At 37.5% G+C, this 21,882-nt stretch overlaps 1 protein-coding gene and 1 non-coding gene across 3 annotated transcripts in view; both read right to left on the minus strand.

Annotated features, from left to right (window-relative positions):
* The window catches only part of LOC147379608 (uncharacterized), a 129,353-nt gene that overhangs the window by 59,885 nt on the left and 47,586 nt on the right, over positions 1-21,882 (minus strand). The window lies entirely within an intron of this gene.
* TRNAS-GGA (transfer RNA serine (anticodon GGA)) lies at positions 9,740-9,811 on the minus strand. The gene has a single exon. It is a non-coding gene; the product is annotated as a tRNA-Ser (tRNA).

A 21,882-nucleotide genomic window follows, 5' to 3' on the forward strand; every position in this document is an offset into this window, starting at 1 on the left:
ACACTGGACTTAAAGTACACACTAAGCTAACAGACATATATAGAACATTCCATCTAACAGCAGCAGAATACACATTCTTCTCAAGTGCACATGGAACATTTTCCAGGATAGATCATGTGTTAGGACACAAAATATGTGTTAATATATTTAAGAAGATTGAAATCATATCAAGCATCTTTTCCAACCACAATGGTACAAAACTGGAAATCAACTAAAAGAAAAAAACTGAAAAATTCACAAATATGTGAAGATTAAACAACATGCTCCTGAGCAACCAACAGGGCAAAGAAGAAATCAAAAGGAAAACTAGAAAACATCTTAAGACAAATGAATATGGAAGCAAATAACATACCAAAACTTAAAGGGTATAGCAAAAGCAGTTTTAAGAGGGAAGTTTGTAGCAATAAATTCCCATACTAAGAAAAAATAAAGATCTCAAACAACTTAACTTTACACCTCTAAAACTGAAAAAGAACAAACTAACCCAAAGTTAGTAGAGGAAAGGAAATAGCAAAGATCAAAATAGAAATAAATGAAAAAGAGGCTAAAAAGACTAAAGGAAAAAATCCTTGAAACTAAGATCAAGTTCTTTGACAAGATAAATGAAATAGACATAGTGTAGCTAGATTAAGAAAAACAGAAAAAAAGACTCAAATAGATAAAATTGAAATGAGACAGAAGACATTACAACTAATAACACAGAAACAGTAAGGATCATAAGAAGCTACTATAAACAATTGTATGTCAACAATTAGCTAACCTATAAAGTGAATAAATTCCTAAATACATATAATCTACCACAACTGACTCATGAAGAAACAGAAAATCTGAATTACTAATAGATTAAATCAGTGTTCAAAACCTTCTCCAACACATAAAAAAGTAGATGACTGCACTAGTGAATTCTACAAAACATTTCAAGAAGAATTAATACCAACCCTTCCCAAACTCTTCCAAGAAAACAGGAGAAGGGAACATTTTCCAATCTCATTTTACAAGAATAGTATTAGTCTGCTATCAAAAACCAGGGAAAAACACTGTTAAGAAAAGAAAGTTATAGGCCAATGGCCCTTATGAACACATATGCAAAAATCCTCAACAAAATATCAGCAAACCAAATTCAGTAGTACTTTGAAAGGGTCATACACCATGATCAAGTAGGAAGTGAAAAGAAGCTCAACATCACTAATCATCATCAAAATATAAGTCAAAATCACAAGGAGATATCACCTCATACATACTAGGATGTGAGGTGATATCTATTATTAAAAAGGGAAGACAGACTTCCCTGGTGCTCCAGTCCAGGGGACATGGATCTGAGCCCTGTTCCAGGAAGATTCCGCATGCTGCAGAGCAACTAAGCCCATGCACCTCGACTACTGCAGCCCAGATGCAGCAACAAAGACCAGGGCAGCCAAAATTAATTAAAATTTTCAATAAATAAAAAGATAAGAGATAACAAATGCTGGCAAGGATATGAAGAAAGGGAAACTTCTGTACATACTTGGTGGAAATGTAAAGTTGGTACAGCTTCCATGAAGGTTCCTCAGGAAACTAAAACTAGAACTACCATATGATCCATCAATCCCACTTCTGCATATATATCCAAAGGAAATAAAATCACCATCTAGAAAAGATGTTTGTACTTCCATGTTCATTGCAGTATTATTGAGAATAGCCTATGTACCCATCGATGAATGAATGGATATAGGGAATGGATTGAAAAAATATTATTCAGTCTTATACAAAGAGTAAAATCCTCCATACATGACAACAAGGATGAACTTGGAGGACTTTATGCTGAGTGAAATAAGCCAAACAGAGAAAGATACATACTGCACAATATCATTTATATATGAATTTTGTAAATTAAATTCATAGAAACATAGAGTTGAATGATGATTTCCAGGGTCTGGAGGGTTGGGGAAATAGAGTTTGATAAAAGTGTACAAAATTTCAGTTTAAAGATGATTAAGGTCTGAGGAACTAATGTATAACATGGTGTCTACAGTTGATAATACTGTATTGTATAATTAAAACTCGTAAAGAGTGTAGAATTTAAGTGTTCTCACCCAAAAAAGAAAAGATAAATAAATATGTGAGGTGGGAATCCTTTCACAATGTATGTCTCCGTCAATTCATCATGTATACTTTAAATACATTACAATCTTTTTTGTTAATTATACCTCAATAAGGGGCTTTCCTGGTGGCCCAGTGGTAAAGAATCCACCTGCCAATGCAGGAGACACAGGTTTGATCCATGGATCAGGAAGATCCCTGGAGAAGGAAATGGCAACCCACATCAGTATTCTCGTCTGGAGAATTCCATGGACAGAGGAGCCTGATGGGCTACAGTCCATGGGGTCACATAAGAGTTGGACATGACTTAGCAACTAAACAACAACAAAACACCTCAATAGAACTGAAGAAAAAAAGAAAACATCACGTCTTCATTATGCAGTTACCTTCTTCCAAGGAGCTGAAGTCTCTTGAATCCACACATTCAAAGCAAATGGCAAATACACTGGGCCAATTCTACATCCAAAAAGTTATGGCAATAATTCGCAGAAAAGTTATCCAGATCACTGTAAGTTTTAACTGAGCCCATTATGTTGCTAACACTGTTAGAGCCTCTAGGAGTAACAGACAAAAAGAGAAAGGGAGACGGGGAATAGAAAGAAGAGAAGTAGCATGTTCTTGTCCTAAAGGAGCTTGTAATGCACTGGGGAACCCCTCAGAATGTTAGTTTGAAAATGAGCAAGTACCAGATTCTCAGTTGGTCCCTCCGCCTTCACTTCTCACTGCACTCTACCCATTCACCATACAGCATACAGCAATCTGAATGATTGCTTAAAAACCTAAGTCAGAGCTTGTACTGTGAAACTGAAAATCTTGTCATAGCTTCCTATTTCACTTACCAGGAAAAAAAGAAAAAGTACAGTCCTCACAAAGGCTTAGATGTCCGAGACCTGCCAACTTCTGAGACCCCATCTCCTACCACACATCTTCACTTTCACTAGCCTCAGACCGACTGGTCTTCTTTCTATTCCTCAGTCATCCAAGCTCTTACCTACCTTTGGGCCTTTGTACTGACCAGTCCCTCCCCTGACACAGCTGGCTGCTGGTTTTCGGTAGGCTCTTAGATCCTGTGTTACCCACTGAAAAAGCCTTCCCTAACCGTGCAGCATAAGCCAGCCACTCATCCCACTTGCCACACTCTCTGACATGCGTTTTCTTCGCAGCGCTTTTCACCATCTGAAACTGTCATATGTACTAGTGTCCTTATTTATTGCTTGTTTCCTCCTACTAGAAAGTCAGCTATACGAAAATACAAACCATGCCTGTGTTGTTACTCACCACACATACTTGGCTTCAATAAATATTTTTGAATGGAAGGCAGACAGAAAGGAGCATGTTAGTGTTGACTATATAAAGTTATCCAAGAAGACTCCAAGAATTCAATGGGCCTTGAAACACAGATAGTGGTAAACTGCTCAGAATCTGATCAGGTTAACTCTCCTTCACTCTTTCCCACTAAAGCCTATATCCCTCAGCATCTGAAAAAGTCAAAGTAACCCAGAAAGCACGTGCCAAATGCTTATTGAATTGAATAGCTATTTTTGAACAATCCCACGTGGTGTATATCACTTGAATAGAAGACTGGTATTGGGTTCACAGAGGTTTTTCTAGTTCAGGGCAGCAGTGTCCCAGATAGAGCCTGCTCTATGTCTAGAGTAAGGACAAAATGAAGCAGAGCTACAGGTAACCCAAACTGGTGTTGCTATAACAAGGAAAAGAAATATACTCCAAGTGAGCTCCTTTCCCTCTCTAACTCTCAAGCCTAACTCTACAAAAATACATACAATATGCAGTAAGTCAAATTTTGTGACTTAAATGCCGTACTGTTTGCCTTAGATAAGTTTTTGGCTCCTGTGTCATGCTTTTATTTCTGGGAATGCTTACTTAGCAAAGAAAAGAAATCTAAGGCTTAATGTCTCTCTCCATTAGATATCCATATTCCAAAGTTTTAAATTGCACCCCGTTTCCATCCCATGGTCCCTAACACTCTGTCATTTCAACCACAACCAGGTGGGATACCAAAGGGGATTACATGTTCATTTGGAATGAGATATGTGCAAAAAACCCCTTAAGAAACTAAGATCCTTCTTCTATTCATTAATAATAATGTACAAGAAAAGAAAAGGGCAAATGGAAGAGCAGCAAGAAGCGTTTTTTAGTCGTTTGGGAACTAGGGACTTGGCAGATCTTCTCTGGTATGACAACAGGTCTTGAGCCTAGTGTTTGTCAGACTAAGACTAAAATTGCAATGCCTTTTTACTTGACATATTATGTCCTAGAAAAAAACTCCAAGGAACAACTTGCTAAATATATTTTATGTCTAAAATATATAAAACTGTCAAATCTTAGATTGCACAGCTATAGCTAATTAATTTGTGTATGTGATAAAGTGTTTAAAAGTACTTACAAAATTAATTTTTTAACTTTTGAAAATCAAAAAGTAGTCACACACAAATATACTTTTGATTTGGAGAGGGCACGTATGATTTGCCACATAAGTGACAAAAGATTAAATTCTTATGTAAAACACAGTTTAAATTAATTAGAAAAAGATAACTCACAATAATCGATAACTGAACAATATGAAAAAAGCAACTGACACAAGAAGAAATTCAAATGTCCTGCTAACATTTATTCATCTTTTCCTTAATCAGTCAACAAATATTTATTGAGTACCAAATATGTACCTGGTATTACCCAAGACACCAAATTGATTGATGAGCAAAAACTGGCCCTGTTTTGAAAGAACTCATAATATATTAAACCCAATTCATAATCAAAGAAATTCAAATTAAAATGGTGTCTTACCTATTAATTCCTTCAATTTACATTCTATAAATTCAGCAAGATACACTAAGCAGTTTAAATTTTTTCACAAGCTTGTCTTGCTAATTCCATACCTGGGCATTTTTCCTAAGGGAATAATCAGAAAGATGCAAACAGACTTATGTGTAACTATGTTAATTGTGCTATTCTGGGATCCACCTTAATGTTCAACGATTGGTAATGTTTTCTGGAAATTTTTTATGTCATTAGAAAATTCTCAGAAAAAAAGTGTGGCTGAAAAAAAATCATACAAAACTGGAATACCAATAGCATAATATCGATGCACAAATATATCCATATTCTACATTTTCTAAAGTTAAAGTGTTAGTCTAATGTTAAGGGAAAAGTGTTTTTAAAATAACCAACAACCAACAAAAATCCTTTTAACAAGGATGCCATCTTATAAGGATGCCATCTTGTTTGCCAAATAAACCGTCTAAATATACTCCTTTCAGTGTTCACAATTTGAATCTATTTTGGAGTATACAGAGGCTAGGAAAATCCTAATGATAGAAGCAATACAAATCAACCCTCTTAGTTGAACAATAAAATGCTGCATTATTTAAATTGTTTTGAAAGGAAAGTTCAAAGTTTAGCTTGACAGTCACCTCTGCCTTTATACAAGAAACACAGCCTATAGCACCATTTAAAAACCACAGACCGCCGACTTGGACTCAGGACCGGGATTTTCTCCGTTTAGCCCTGACTCTCAAAGGTCCCCAGCGCCACGCCGTCTGCAGATGGCATACCCCCAAAGGGAAGCGCGACTCCACTTCCTGCCTGGGGGCGGCACGTGGGGCCCTCGCAGGGATTTCAGAAACCTGTTCGAGCCGTTTCTTGTAGGGCTGAACCTTGTTATTTGGTAAATATTTATTTAGCTCTCTGAGAACTCCGAACTAATCACTGCCACTTCTCTTTAATAATAAATGGTGAACTTCAAACGCAGCAGAATCAACCAACTCATCAGCGCTCGCCGGGAGGTGCAAAACTGCAGCCGGCCAGCGGACATGAAAGACTGAACATTTCCTGTTCCAGCTCCCGGCGGCCCAGAATAAACTTAAACCAAGTGGGAAGATGTTGGTGCGGTCGCCCCCAGCGCGCGGGCCGCGGGAGCTCGAGATCCATCTGTCCGAGGCCGGGCGCGCCGCCCCTTCCCCTTTCGCCCCAGGAACCCTCAAAGCCCGCAGCTCTGCCGGCTCCACAATCTGGGCTGCTGCCCTTCTGGGCTTTTAATGCTGCCTTTTAAATGTGTTGTTCAGCTGCAAGCCAATTAGCCCTTTCCGTTTGCCCGGGCGAGCGGTGGGAGCGCTCGGAGCGCCCCTCACCAGCGGAAACGCAACGGCTCCCTCGGCGGCGCTCCCGGGCTCGGAAGGGACTCGGCACGCCTGGGCGGCGTTGACGCCAGTCTTCCAGGATTTGGTCCTCAAAGTCTTTTTTAATATACTAGGAAAGACAAGAGTCTCCCCTTTGATGGTTTCATTTTGTAATGTGAGAAACAAACTTTAAGGCCCATCCTATACACTCGTATTTGATTCAACAAAGCTACACGGTCCCACCTTTCATCCACTGCTGATTTCGAAATGCTATCAAGCCTTTGGAAATACTGAAAGATTTTTCTCCCAGACACAGCGATAAAGATAATGACCTGACTCATATTTGTCTAAAATTCTGTTTATCCAAGATGTATTTTTGAATTCTGTACTGCCCGTTCTGATGAAGGCATGTGTTTGAGGTAGAGCTGACTCTAGTTTTCTAATAAACCATAATAAAGCTTTGAATGAGAAATGTTTTACCCTCAATGTATTCTTTATTTTGTATGATTATTTCATCTGTGTATAATGGAGACCCAAACAGATCTGAAGTCCAATTTGTTCTCAAACTTAACACATTTCTGTTAATTTTTTTAAACATGAATTAATTTAGAAGAAGTTGCTGGAACCATAGGGATTGATGTTAAAATAGCTGCGCATCATTCTCAAAGAGCCCTGCTAAATGTACTTTCAATTTTACTCAATAATCCTTAGATATGGAGAGGAGACATGAAGCACTTGGTCTCCAACGGCTCACAGAAGCGACCCTGCGGGCATTTTCAGTGATGAGCTTGGAGTGCCCCTCTGTGGAAGGAGGTGAGCACTACAATTTCTCTCACTCGTGAGTTTGTGGTTGCTGCTGACTTGGACAGAGAAGGCAATGGCAACCCACTCCAGTATTCTTGCCTGAATACCAGACGGAGGAGCCTGGTAGGCTGCAGTCCATGAGGTCGCCAAGAGTCGGACACGACTGAGCGACTTCACTTTCACTTTTCACTTTCATTCATTGGAGAAGGAAACGGCAGCCCACTCCAGTGTTCTTGCCTGGAGAATCCCCAGGGACGGGGGAGCCTGGTGGGCTGCGGTCTATGGGGTCGCACAGTGTCGGACACGACTGAAGCGACTTAGGAGCAGCAGCTGACTTGGAAACCTTGTAGTTCTTCACTTCTGCATACATGAGGGCAGATGTTACTTTACTGTTAAAATCTGTGAGTTTAGTCTCACTCCTTTTCTTCCGTGAAACATAAATACTTGTTGAAAAGAATGAATGAGTGAATGAATCCTTTTGTCTCTTTCAAAAGCTTTGCATTTATTTTCTTGCAAAACCCATAGCCGTGTTAGTCCCCATTCTGACATTTAGGAGCAGATAGAATGAAATGACAAGGAGCACAAATAGGTGTTATCTTATGTCCCAGGTCTCAGAAATTGGCAGTGGCTGCCACAGAGGGAGACTGTGGCCAAGTGTTGGCTCAGAAGGAAGGGTGATGTGATGACTGAGCAGGATGCAAAAAAGAAGTTAATCACTCTGTGCCCTAGGAGCTGAAACCTGTCTTATTGATATATAACACTTCTGCTGCGGCTGCTGCTAAGTCGCTTCAATCGTGTCCAACTCTGTGCGACCCCATAGACGGCAACCCACCAGGCTCCGCCATCCCTGGGATTCTCCAGGCAAGAACACTGGAGTGGGTTGCCACTTCCTTCTCCAATGCATGAAAGTGAAAAGCGAAAGTGAAGTCGCTCAGTTGTGTCCGACTCTTAGCGACCCCATGGACTGCAGCCCACCAGGCTCCTCCATCCATGGGATTTTTCAGGCAAGAGTACTGGAGTGGGTTGCAATTGCCTTCTCCGATAACACTTCTAGCCATTGGTTAATTGTCACTGAATTTTTTTAATGCATTTCAGTCTTTGTTTTCATCTCAAAAGAAAAATAGTGTATTTTCTGTTTACCCTGCCAAATAATAAACTCCATTTTTATTTATGTGATAATAAATTAAAAGGGGCTTTCCAGGTGGCACTAGTGGTAAAGAACCCACCTGCCAATGCAGGAGACATAAGAGACATGGGTTCACTTCCTGGGTAGGGAAGATCCCCTGAAGAAGGGCATGGCAACCCACTCCTGTATTCTTGCCTGGAGAATCCCATGAACAGAGGAGTCTGGAGGGCTACAGTCAAAAGAGTCACAAAGTGTCAGACACAACTTCTTGGAACACTTATTGGCTAGAAGTCATATGTTCAAGTTATACTCTAAATAGAAATATTATCATTAGGATGCTTTTAACTGCAAGTAAACAAAATCCACATCTGTCTTATACAATAAAGGCAATGCATTGGCTCATGTAACTGAAAATTCCAGTTCAAGCTGTAAGCAAGTGTTGATCCAGGGGCTCCAATAGTGTCACCAAAATGTTAGTTTCTTTCCATTTTTCTGCTTTATCTTCCCAGGTACTGTCTTCACCCTAAAGGTGAATTAATGAAATCACCAACATTATCATTACTGTTTGAAGGTCACTCAATGTTCTCTAAGAAGGAATAACAGATAAAGTAACAAAGTTGTTTGAATCAAGATATTTTTTCATGAAATAATCTATAGATTAAGTCATTCAAGGAAAAAAATTTTGTTGAGAGCCTGTTGAGGCCCATCATGGAGGAAACTGTCCTCCTTTTATCTTTTTCTTTAATTGAAATATAGTTGATTTGCAATATTGTATTAGTTTAGTTCCAGGTATACAGGAAAGTAATTCAGTTGCTTTTTTTCAGATTATTTTCCGTTATCCGTTCAGTTCAGTTCAGTCTCTCAGTCGTGTCCGACTCTTTGCGACCCCATGAATTGCAGCACGCCAGGCCTCCTTGTCCATCACCAACTCCCAGAGTTCACTCAAACTCACGTCCATTGAGTGGGTGGTGCCATCCAGCCATCTCATCCTCTGTCGTCCCCTTTTCCTCCTGCCCCCAATCCCTCCCAGCATCAGAGTCTTTTCCAATGAGTCAACTCTTCTCATGAGGTGGCCAAAGTACTGGAGTTTCAGCTAGGTTATTACAATATACTGAATATAATTCCCTGTCTATACAGTAAATCTTTATTGCTTATCTACTTTTAATTTAACAGTTTGTATCTGTTAATCTCATGTTCCTAATTTTTCCCTCCCACTTCCTCTTTGGTAACTATAAGTTTGTTTTCTATGCCTATAAGTTTATTTCTGTTTTGTATATAGATTCATTTGTATTATTTTTTATCCCACATAAAGTGATATCACATATTATTTGTCTTTCTCTGTCTGACTTACTTCACTTAGTATGATAATCTCTAGGTCCATCCATGTTGTTGCAAATGACATTATTTCATTCCTTTTTATGGCTGAGTAATATCCCATGTTGTGTGTATATATGAAAGTGAAAGTGAAGTCGCTCAAGTCGTGTCCAACTCTTTGTGATCCCATGGACTGTAGCCTACCAGGCTCCTCCCTCCATGGGATTCTCCAGGCAAGAGTACTGGAGTGGATTGCCATTTCCTTCTCCAAGGGATCTTCCCGACCCAGGGATCGAACCTGGGTCTCCTGCATTCCAAGCAGACGCTTTAACCTCTGAGCCACCAGGGAAGCCCATATGTGTGTGTGTGTGTATATATATATATATATATATACACACACAACATCTTCTTAAACCAATCAACAGTTGTTGGGCATTTAAGTTGTTTCCATATCTTGGCTATTGTAAGTAGTGCTGCTATGCACATTGGGTGCATTATCTTTTCAAATTAGAGTTTTTGTCTTTTCTGGATATATGCCCAGGAGTGGGATTGCAGGATCATATATTAGCTCTAGTTTTAGTTTTTTAAGGAATTTCCATACTTTTTTCCTTAGTGGCTGCACCAATTTATATTTCCAACAATAGTGTAAGAGAGTTCCCTTTTCTCCACACCATCTCCAGCATTTATTATTTGTAGACTTTTTAATGATAGCCATTCTAACTGGTATGAGGTAATACCTCATTATGATTACGATTTGCATTTCTCTAATAATTAGTGATGTTAAGCATCTTTTCATGTTGTCCATCTTTTCATATTGTCCATCTGTATATCTTCTTTGGGCTTCCCTCATAGCTCAGTTGGTAAAGAATCTGCCTGCAATATGGAAGACCTGGGTTCAATCCCTGGATTGGGAAGATCCCCAGAGAAGGGAAAAGCTACCCATTCCAGTATTCTGGCCTGGAGAATTCCATGGACTGTATAGTCCGTGAGGTTGCAAAGAGCTGGACACTACTGAGAGACTTTCACTTTCACTATGACTTCTTTGGGCAAATGTCTATTTAGGTCTTCTGCCCATTTTTTGATTGGGTTATTTGTGGTTTGTTTGTTTGTTAATTTTTTAATTGAGTCATATGAGCTGTTTGTATATTTTGGATATTAATCCCTTGTCAGTCATTTCATTTACAAATACTTTCTCCCACTCTGTAGATCATCTTTTAGTTTTGTTGATGGTTTCTTTTTATGTGCAAAAGATTTTAAGTTTGATTTGGTCACTTTTGTTTATTTTTGTTTTTAATTCTTTTGCCTTCGGAGGCTGACCTAAGAATATATTGATATGATTTATGTCCAAGAAAGTATTGTCTATGTTCTCTTCTAGAAATTTTATGGTGTCATGTCTTATATTTTGGTCTTTAAACCATTTTGAGTTTATTTTTGTATATAGTATGAGGGACTGTCCTAATTTCATTGATTTATATGTAGCTGTCCAGCTTTCCCAATGCCATGTGTTGAAGAGACTGTCTTTTCTCCATCGTACACCTTTGCCTCCTTTGTTGAAGATTAATTGACAATAGGTGTGTGAGTTTATTTCTGGGCTTTTTATTCTGTTTCATTCATCTATGTGCCTGTCTTTGTGCCAATACCATGCTGTTTTGATTACTGTCACTTTGCAATATTGTCTGAGGTCTGAAAGAGTTATACTTCCAGCTTTGTTCTTTTTCCTCAGAATTACTTTGGCAATTCTGAGTCTTATATGGTTACACATAGATTTTAGGATTATTTGTACTAGTTCTGTGAAAAATGTCAAGGGTATTTTGATAGGATTCACATTAACTCTGTAGATTGTTTTGGGCAGTGTGGCCATTTTAACAATGGTATTTCTTCCAAAACAATAGCATGGAGTGTCTTTCCATTTCTTTGAGTTATCAACTTCCTTTATCAATGTTTTGGGGTTTTCAATGTATAGGTCTTTCACCTCCTTGATTAAGTTGATTCCTATATTGCTGGGGTATTTTGGGGTTTTTTTTAATTTTACACTTTTTGTTGTTGTTGTTGTTGCATTGGGTCTTTGTTGCTGTGCAAAGGCTTTCTCTAGTTGCAGTACACAGGATTCTCATTGCAATGGCTTCTCTTGTTGTGGGGCACAGGCTCTAGGCTCAAGGGCTTCAGTAGTTGCAGCTCACGGGCTCTAGAGCACAATCTCAATTGTTGTGGCACACAGGCTTAGCTGCTCTGAGGCATGTGGAATCTTCCCTGACCAGAGATTGAACCTGTGTCCCCTGCTTTGGCAGGCAGATTCCCATCAACAGTACCATCAGGGAAGTCCTTTGGCATGATATTTAATGGGATTTTGTTCTGACATTTCATTGTTAAGAAATGCAACATATTTCTGTATATTAATCTTGTATTTTGCTACCTTGTTGAGTTCATTTATTAGTTCTAATAGTTTTTGTGTGGTGACTTTAGAGGTTTCTATATACAGCATCATGTCATCTGCAAATAGTGACAGTTTTATCTCTTCCGTTCCAGTTTAAATACCTTTTTTAAATTTTTCGTATCTGGATTTCTTGTCTGTGGCTAATAGCCTCCCTTATTCTACTGTACACTGTTTAATGTGGTGGTGAGAGAAGGCTGTGATGAATACTAAAATATACCCTACCTTCATATATTACACCAGACTGATAGTGCTAGGAGAAACCTTAGAGAACACTTGGTCTTGCATCTTTGGTGTACCAGGAAACTAACTAAGACCCAGAGATGGGGGGTAAACATAAAGTTAATTTTATGAGAACTGAAGAGACACTTTAAAATGTGAACAAGGGGGCTTCTCTGGTAGCTCAGTGATAAAGAATCTGCCTGTCAATGCAGGAGACTTGGGTTCAATCCCTGGTCTGGGAAGATCCCACGTGCCACAGTGCAACTAAGCCAGTGAGCCACAACTGCTGAGCTCACGTGCCACAACTGTTGAAGCCCATGCACCCTGGAGCCTGTGTTCCGCAACAGGAGAAGCCACTGTAATGAGAAACCCAAGCACTGCAACGAGAGAGCTGTCCCTACCCACCACAACTAAAGAAAAACTCAAACAGCAATGAAGACCCAGCACAGCCAAAAATAAACAGATAACATTTTTTTAATAAAATGTGAATGGGGATCAAGCCTCTGCAAGACCACACGTGTTTATCTGTCAACAAATAGCACCTGAAAATCAGTCTTACCTAGAGATTCAACCGTCCAGACCAATTTACCATGCCCTCCATGAAGACTCTGTTGTGCAATTTCAAAAACTAATCTCCCTTCAATCTGCTACTCACAGCTTCTTCTTACCTTAAATAGTATTTTCTGAATTGAGATACACATAAGTCAAAGAATACATTGTATTTTGTATTTTGTATTTGAAAAAATATAGCTGGTATTTCAAGCTGTTGATTTCACGACCATTATTGTTCATAAGAAGACTATAGTTGATGTATCAGTGGTGTTCTACCTTATACAGCACATTTTTAACTTTAAGTATACAATTCAGAGATACCTGCAAAACTTTAAAATAGTCAAATTTACACACTGATGTAGTCACAGAAAAAAACTTTGACTGCTTTGGATATGGGCTTCCCTGGTGGCTCAGCAGTAAAGAATCCATCTGCAATGCAGGAGACACAGGAGACAGTAGTTTGATCCCTGGGTTGAAAAGGTCCCCTGGAGGAGGACATGGCAACCCACTATAGTATTCTTGCCTGGAGAATCCCATAGACAGAGCAGCCTAGCAGGCTACAGTCCATGGGGTCACAAAGAACTGGACACAACTGAAGCAACTGAGCAGAAACACATGCTCTGGGTGTGTATGAAGATTTAAGAGAAAAATGTTGTAAAATTTTTAATTTTACAATCTCATTAATGCCAAGTTGTTGATCTCTTTGCTTTTTTATTTAACTTTTTAGAGAGATGCAGCTCATTGCCTTCATTCAGTAACGTTCTCATGCTTCTATTTGCTTTGTAAGAAACTCCAAGTCTTTTCTCTAATCTTCAATCTGCCAAATTGTATACACAACTTGTGTTTGTGTTAAAAGATACTTGCTCATTTGAATATTCTAAATCTAACCCTCCGTGGCAAGTTTGCATTCCATATGCAAGATAAAGTGAATGGGAAGATCATAAAACTGGGGCTGTGAGGAATACTGCTTAATCATGGTGAATAAGATAGGTTTTGTTGTCTGAATTACCTTTTTTTAACTCAGCTGAAGATCTAGTTGTAATTTTTTTAATCTTATTAAACAGACACTTGAGAAAAAAACTTCAGATTTCCTTTTCTGGAAGTAAGAGGAGCTAATATTCTGAGAGGGCCTCCCACCAAAAAACAAGTAGATCCTGATAAGCCATCCTTTATTGCATGTCTATAGTTGTAAGAAAAAAAGGTAATTTTTCAGGATACTCTCTCCAAAAATAAATTTCAAGAATGCAGAATGATGCGCAGTATTAAGAAGGGAAAGGTAGAGTGGCCTAAAGGCATAAGCCAATATTAGAGCTTTGATAGCTGGACCAAGTCTTGGGATAGAAGCTACTATAAGAGTTGAACTTGAGAATCCCACATTAAGCTGATCTCAAAGGAAACTGAAATGTTCCAGCTCAATGGTCTCCCTGTTGCCTAGCACAATTACAAATAAATATTCTCTTAAGAAAACTATCCCCATTGTATTACCAAAAGATCCATATTAAGAGAAAGCAAATATGGGCTCAAAACCAAAATCAGAAAATACACATGTAAAAAAGACACCATCATTGCAAGTCATCAAATAGATTCCAGTCCCTAAGGAATTCACATTTTGGAAATTGTCAGATACAGATTATAACATTTCTATATATAAATTGTTCAAATAATTAAACATGCTTTCACAGAACAAGTAATTGTTAAGGGATTATCAAAAATATTCTGCCAACTTGAAAAAAATGAAAATGAAAAGAACTTTTGGGAATAAAAAATGTAATTGTTGAAAAAGAAAATAGATGGTTTAGACTGCAGATTAAATGTAAATGAAAAGAGAATTGGTAAACTGGAAGATATATCTGAAAGAATATCCAGAATCCCATATAGAGAAAAAAGAAGATAAAAATTAATATAGAGATTGAAAGTTATAGAGAATAAAATGAAAGACTTTAAAATACTTCCATTCAGAATCCTAAAGAAGAAAATAGAATGGAGGAACTGCAATATTTGGAGAGAAAATGATCAAGGAATTTCCAAAATTGATAAGATACATAAACTCAGAAGTATCAGTAAAGGAAGCTGATATATAATAAACAAGATAAATAAAAAGAAACCTACAAAGATACATTGTAGTGAAATTGCAGATCACAAAAGACAAAAAGACTTTAAAAGCAACCTGATAAAGAATGATGTTTTCCTCTCAACCATACCGATAGAAAGCAAAAAGACAGGATCGCTGAATCATGGAGAAAGCGAGGGAGTTCCAGAAAAACATCTACTTCTGCTTCATTGACTATGCTAAAGCCTTTGACTGTGTGGATCACAACAAACCATGGAAAATTCTTAAAGAGATGGGAATACCAGACCACTGTTCCTGTCTCCTAAGAAATCTGTATGAAATCAAGAAAAAAACAGAACAAGACATCTAATAACTAACTGACTGATTCAAAATTGAGAAAGGAGTACATCAAGGTTATATACTGTCACCTGGCTTATTTAACTTTTATATGGAGTACATCATGTGAATGCTGGGCTGGATGAATTACAAGCTGAAATCCAGGTTGCCAGGAGAAATATCAATAATCTCAGATATGCAGATGACATCACCTAATGGTAGAAAGTGAAGAGGAACTAAAGAACCTCGTGATGAAGGTGAAAGAGGAGAGTGAAAACACTGGCTTAAAACTCAACATTCAAAAAACTAAGATCATGGCAAATAGATGGGGAAAAAATGGAAACAGTGACAGACTTTTTCTTGGCCTCCAAAATCACGGCAGATGGTGACTGCAGCCATGAAATTAAAAGACACTTGCTTTTTGAAAGGAAAGTTGGGACAAACCTAGAGAGCATATTAAAAGACAGAGACATCACCTTGCCAACAAAAGTCCATATAGTCAAAGCTGTAGTTTTTTCAGTAGTCATGTATGGATATGAGAATTGGTCCATAAAGAAGGTTGAACCCTGAAAAATTGATGCTTTTGAATTGTGGTGCTGGAGAAAACTTTTGAGAGTACCTTGGACTGCACAGAGATCAAACCAGTCAATACTAAGGGAATTCAACCCTGAATATTCATTGAAAGGACTGATAGTAAAGCTGAAGCTCCAGTGCCTTGGCAACCTGATGCGAAGAGTCAACTCTTTAGAAAAGACTCTGATGCTGAGAAAGCCTGGAAGCAAAAGGAGAAGGGAGCAGCAAGAGGATTAGATGGTTTGAAAGCATCACCAACTCAGTAGACATGAATTTGAGCAAACTCCCAGAGGTAGTGGAGGACAGAGGAGCCTGATGCACTGCAGTCCATGGGGTTGCAAAGAGTCAGATACAACTTAGCAACTGAACAAGGGGAAAAATTAACTGTCAGCTTATAATTATGTATTCTGCAAAATTATCTTTTCGGAAATAATGAAAAAATGAAGACATTTTCAGTTGAACAAAAATCTAAAGAGTTTGCCATCAACAGTTTTAGGAACTTGTAAAGAATGTGCATTAGTAAGAAACAAAGCCATTGTTAAAGAAAAGTCTAAAATGCAAATTATTAGTGAATAAATTGGTAAAGATGTAATTTTTACATCTTTAATTTTAAATTACCTCATTCAAGGAAGAAGAAGATTAGAAAGAAAGAAGGAAGGAGAGGTGGGGTTCTAATTTATAGTGTTTAAGCAATAAAATACAGAACTGAAGTTCTAGACTTAAGTAGCATTTGGAGATTCTTCAGTCTCCAGATTTTGGTTTTGACTCACCAATGAGAAGTAAGTAGCTGATGGAAAAGTGTTCTAAGATTCTTGCATCGTTCAGGAGCATGTTTAACATATTAACTTACTTTAGACTTACTTAAATTTAATATGCATGATACAGTTTCAATAGTAATTACTAAAAGAATATTTCATCTTAACTGGATGAGGGAAAAATTTGTTAAGAAAAATCTTTAACTAAAAAATTGAATTAATCTTGAAAAGGAAAAGGAAGGAAAGAAGCAAGTGAAACAGAAAGGAGAAAAAAAATTAATATTTGTTTATTTTACTTAGCACAGCCAAGTAGCATGCGGCATCTTTTACTTGAGGCATGTGGAATCTAGTTCCTTGACCAGGGATCAAACCCAAGTCCCCTGCCTTGGGAGGGCAGAGTATTAGGCACTGGACCACCACGAAGGCCCCTAAGGAAAAATTTACATTGATAGAAACAAGTCCAATTATATCAATAATGACAATAAATATAAATGAATTAATTACAAGTTAAAAATTTATTTAATCTGTTTTTTCTTTAGCTAAACCTAAAGAAAAAGTTTATAGTCACACCTAAAATATAAAAATGTCAAAAGATTAAAAAAGAAATTCCAGACAATGCCAGAGCAATCATAGATCACTACACTGATATTAGATAAAATATAAAACAAAGAGCATTATTGGGAATAGAGAAGGTTATTATATAATGGTAAAAGTTTTCAGTTCACTATGTAATTATAGCAAATTTAAATTTGAATGCACAGAATAAAATTGCCTCAAAATCATCATAGCATATGTTATCACACCTTTGTAATTATTGGTGGTCTAGAAGATAACATATTAATTTGAATAAAGAATGCTTGAAAAACAAGTATAACAAAATTGCTATAATTAACATATTTAAAATTAGATATCTAACAAGTAGAGAACACACATTCTTCTCAACCTCACAAGCAGTATTTCTTAAAATCCACACTCAACTCAGCCATAACACATGTCTCAACACATCTCAAAGAATCAGCATCATGAAGACCATATTCTCTGGCAGCAATGCAGTTGAAAAGATAAGGGATAATAATACAAATTTGATGGAAGACTGCAAATCACACATTCAAGAAGTCCTATGAATCCTAATCAGAATAACTACAAAGAAAAGCATAACCAGGATATCAGAGCAAAAGAGCTAAAAACAAAAGAAAAGGAGGAAATTTTTAAATCAGGCAAAACAAAAGACATTATCTTCAAAGGAGGAACAATAAGATGAACAGTCATCTTCTCAACAGAAACCATAAAAGTCAGAAGATAGTGTTCTTTTCTCAGTCTGATTGGAGGTGTATCAATTTACTGATCTCAGATAACCAGATTTTGATCTCACTGACCCGTTTCCCCTGTTGTTTTCTGTTTCACTGATTTCTGCCATGTTTATTCCCTCCCCCACCCCTTATTCTGCTTACTTTGGGCTTGATTTTCTCTTCTTTTTCTGATTCCTTAAGGTAGAAGCTGATAAAGGACATCCACAAAAAAGCTTACTTTTAATATCATTATTACTGATAAAAGATTGAATGATTTCCCCCTCAGATCAGAAATGAGAGAAGGATGTCCACTCTCATTTCTGCTATTCTGCATCATAATGGAGGCCCAAAGGACTAAAGCAAGAAAAAGAAATAAAAGACATGCATATTGGAAATAAGCTTCCCCTTATTTGCAGAAGACATGATTTTCTATGGAGTAAATTCATATACCAAAAAAAGAAAAAAAGAAAAAATGACTATAAAGTATGAGTTTTGTAAGATTGCAAGATATAGATTCAATATTTAAAAAATTCATTGTAACATTTCTGCAAAAAAGACATACAGATGGCTAACAAATACATGAAAAGATGCTCAACATCACTCATTATCAGAGAAATGCAAATCAAAACCACAATGAGGTACTTCTATCTCATGCTGGTCAAAGTAGCTGTCATCAAAAAGTCTACAAACAATAAAGGCTGGAGAGAATGTGGAGAAAAGGGAACCCTCTTATACTGTTGGTGGGAATGCAAACTAGTACAGCCACTATGGAGAACAGTGTAGAGATTGCTTAAAAAACTGGACATAGAACTGCCGTACGACCCAGCAATCCCACTGCTGGGCATACACACTGAGGAAACCAGAACTGAAAGAGACACATGTACCCCAATGTTCATTGCAGCACTGTTTATGATAGCTAGAACATGAAAGCAACCTGGATGTCCATCAGAAGACAAATGGATAAGTAAGTTATGGTACATATACACAATGGAATATTACTCCAAAGCTATAAAAAAAAAGAATGCATTTGAGTCAGTTCTAATGAGGTAGACAAAACTGGAGCCTATTATACAGAGTGAAGTAAGATCAAAAGAGAAGCACCAATACAGTATATTAACGCATATGTATGAATTTAGAAAGACAGTAACGACGACCCTATATGGAGAACAGCAAAAGAGACATAGATGTAAAGAACAGACTTCTGGACTCTGTGGGAGAAGGCGAGGGTGGGACGATATGAAAGAATAGCTTTGAAACATGTATATTATCATATGTAAAATAGATGACCAGTGCAAGTTTGATACATGAAGCACGGCCCTCAAAGTTGGTGCTCTGGGACAACCCAGAGGGATGGGGTGGGGGGGGAGGTCAGAGGGGAGTTCAGGATAGGGGGGTGCCCGGACACCCATGCCTAATTCATGTTCATATATGGTGAAAATCACCACAATATTGTAATTAGCCTCCAACTTAATTATTTTTTTAAAAAACTACATAAAAGCATAACATAGTAAACCCCGAAGATAAGCAGATATGCATTAGAAATGTTGATTCAAAATCAAGCATTTGATAATAATGTTAAGAGCATCATTTAATCATAAGAGTATTTCACTGTATTTATTAAGGATGAAATGAATTTTAAGTACTTAGGGAAAAAAATATCAAATGTAATTCTGTGTACCAGTAGAAGACAATTGAAAATTGAAATTTTAAAGCAGAATTGTTGACTATAGCATCAAAAAACATGAAATGCTTAGGAGTAAATCTAGCAAAATAGTACAAGAGCCATAGACTCTGGAAAGTATAAATGTACTGAGCTCACAGGTCAGAATATACAGTATTATTATGATATCAGTTCTTGTCAAATAAATCTATAGATCCAACACATTCCCAATAAATATCCCAGCAGGCTTTTTTTGTAGAAATAGATAAGCTGATTCCAAGTTTTACAAGGAAAAGAAAAGAGCAAGAACAACCTATTTCCTCATCAGCCACCAACAGAATCCCAATATCCAAATTTCATATATATCTCATGGTTTAGAACTTTCTCCCAACTAAATCTATTTGTCTTATTTGTACTCATTGCTTAACCCAGGAATGGGTACATTGTACCCATGAATGTACCCATGAAGGGGTACATTGAATGATTATCCGTTCTTAAAACCATATGCAATCACATTGTCTTAAAAGCAATGGTTAACATAAATACATTTTATTAAAATAACTTTCCCATCTTGATTAGCTTGTTGGAAAGAATGAAGAAATTCACCTATCAATATGTGAATTTTCCACACATTCAGTTTTTAAGAAAATAAAAGTGTAAATCTTTATTTTTGCACTCATAAGCAACAGAAGTAATGAGTGTATTCTTTTCCATATTTTTCACAGCAGCTTCTGTTACTAACATCTGCTGCTCTTTATGATGTTCATGTGAAAATATATACCAGTTATTATAAGCTTTATCAAAAGAAAATAGAACAGGTTGAACAAAAACTTAAAATGTGAATAGTAGGACCTTTTTTCCTTTGGGATCTATAGATTCAACACATTCCTACAGTAGTAGAATATGATGCCCTTTGCTATATAGTAGGACCTTGTTGTTTATGTACAGTATTTTCTATGTAGTAGTTTGTATCTACTAATCTCAAACTCCTAATTTATACCCCTACCCCGTTCCCCTTTGGTAACTGCATATTTGTTTTCTATGCCTGTGAGCCTGTTTCTGTTTTGTAAAAAGTTCATTTGTGTCATATGCTAGATTCTGCTTATAAATGATAGCATATGCTATTTGTCTCTCTCTTTCTTACTTCACTTGGTGTGATCATCTCTAAGTCCGTCCATGTTGCTGCAGATGGCACTTGATTCTTTTTTATGGCTGAGTAGTATTCCATGTATACCACACCTTTCGTATCCTGTCATCTGTTGATGGGCATTTAGGTTCCTTCCATGTGTTGGCTATTGTAAGTAATGCTGCTATTGAATACTGCACTGTACATATCTTTTTTTTTTTTAATTTTTTCCCTTCTTATTTTTATTTTTTTTAATTTTATTTTATTTTTAAACTTTACAATATTGTATTAGTTAAAATTAGAGTTTTCTCTGTATATATATGCCCAAGAGTGGGATTGCTATGTCATATGGCAACTCTGCTTTTGGTTTTTTGAGGAACCTCCATACTGTTTTCCATGGTGTCTACACCAATTTACATTCCCACAAACAGTATAAAACAGTTCCCTTTTCTCCACAGTTTCTCCAGCCTCTGTTATTTACAGACTTCTTAATGATGGCCATTCTGACCAGTATGAGGTAGTACCTCATTGTAGCTTGAGTTGCATTTTTCTTATAATTGGCAATGTTGAACATCTTTTAATGTGCCTCTTGGTTGTATGTACCCTGGAGTAGAAAATGGCAACCCACTCCAGTATTCTTGCCTGGAAAATTCCTGGACAGAGTAGCCTGGCAGGCTACAGTCCATAGGGTCGCAAAGAGCAGGACTGAGCATGCACATATTGGCTGAATGTCTTGCCAATACCAATAAGGTATTGGCAAGACCTTATTTTAAAAGCACTACTCATGTCATTTTCTGTTCTGAATTGTGTTCTCTCAAAATTCATATGTTGAAACCCTCCCTGTGACTATATTTGGAGATAGGGTCTTTAAAAGGTAATTAAGTTTAAATGAGGTCATGAAGGTGGGGCCTGAATCCAATAACTGGATCCTCATAAGAAGAGGAAGAGGGACTTCCCTGGTAGTCCAGTGGCTGAGACCGCACGCTGCCAATGCAGGGGGCCCGGATTCGATCCCTGGTCAGGGAACTAGATCCCGCATCCCGAAATTAATTAAGAGTTCGAATGCCACAGCTAGAAGATTCCACAGGCCACAACAAAGATCGAAGATTTAGCATGCCACAACTAACTCCCAGTGCAGCCAAATAAATAAATAAAAATAAATTTTAAAAAAGAAGAGGAAAGGACACCAAGGGGTCTGGTGAAAAGGCCATGTGAGGGCACAGCTAGAAGGCATCCGTCTGCAAGCCAAGGACAGACAGAAGTCTCAGGAGAAACCAAATTTGCTGACACCTTGATCTTGAACTTCCAGCCTCCAGAACTGTGAGAAAATAAATTCCTGTTGTTTAAGCCACCCAGTCTGTGGTATTTTGTTATGGCAGCTCTAGCAGACTAAGACTTAGTCCAGTTTTTGCCTCTAATTTTTGCT

Source organism: Bos grunniens, chromosome 1 (genome assembly GCF_055505025.1).
Source record: "Bos grunniens cultivar Pamir isolate PY7600 chromosome 1, Bosgru_T2T1.0, whole genome shotgun sequence".
Taxonomy (NCBI): Eukaryota; Metazoa; Chordata; class Mammalia; order Artiodactyla; family Bovidae; genus Bos; species Bos grunniens.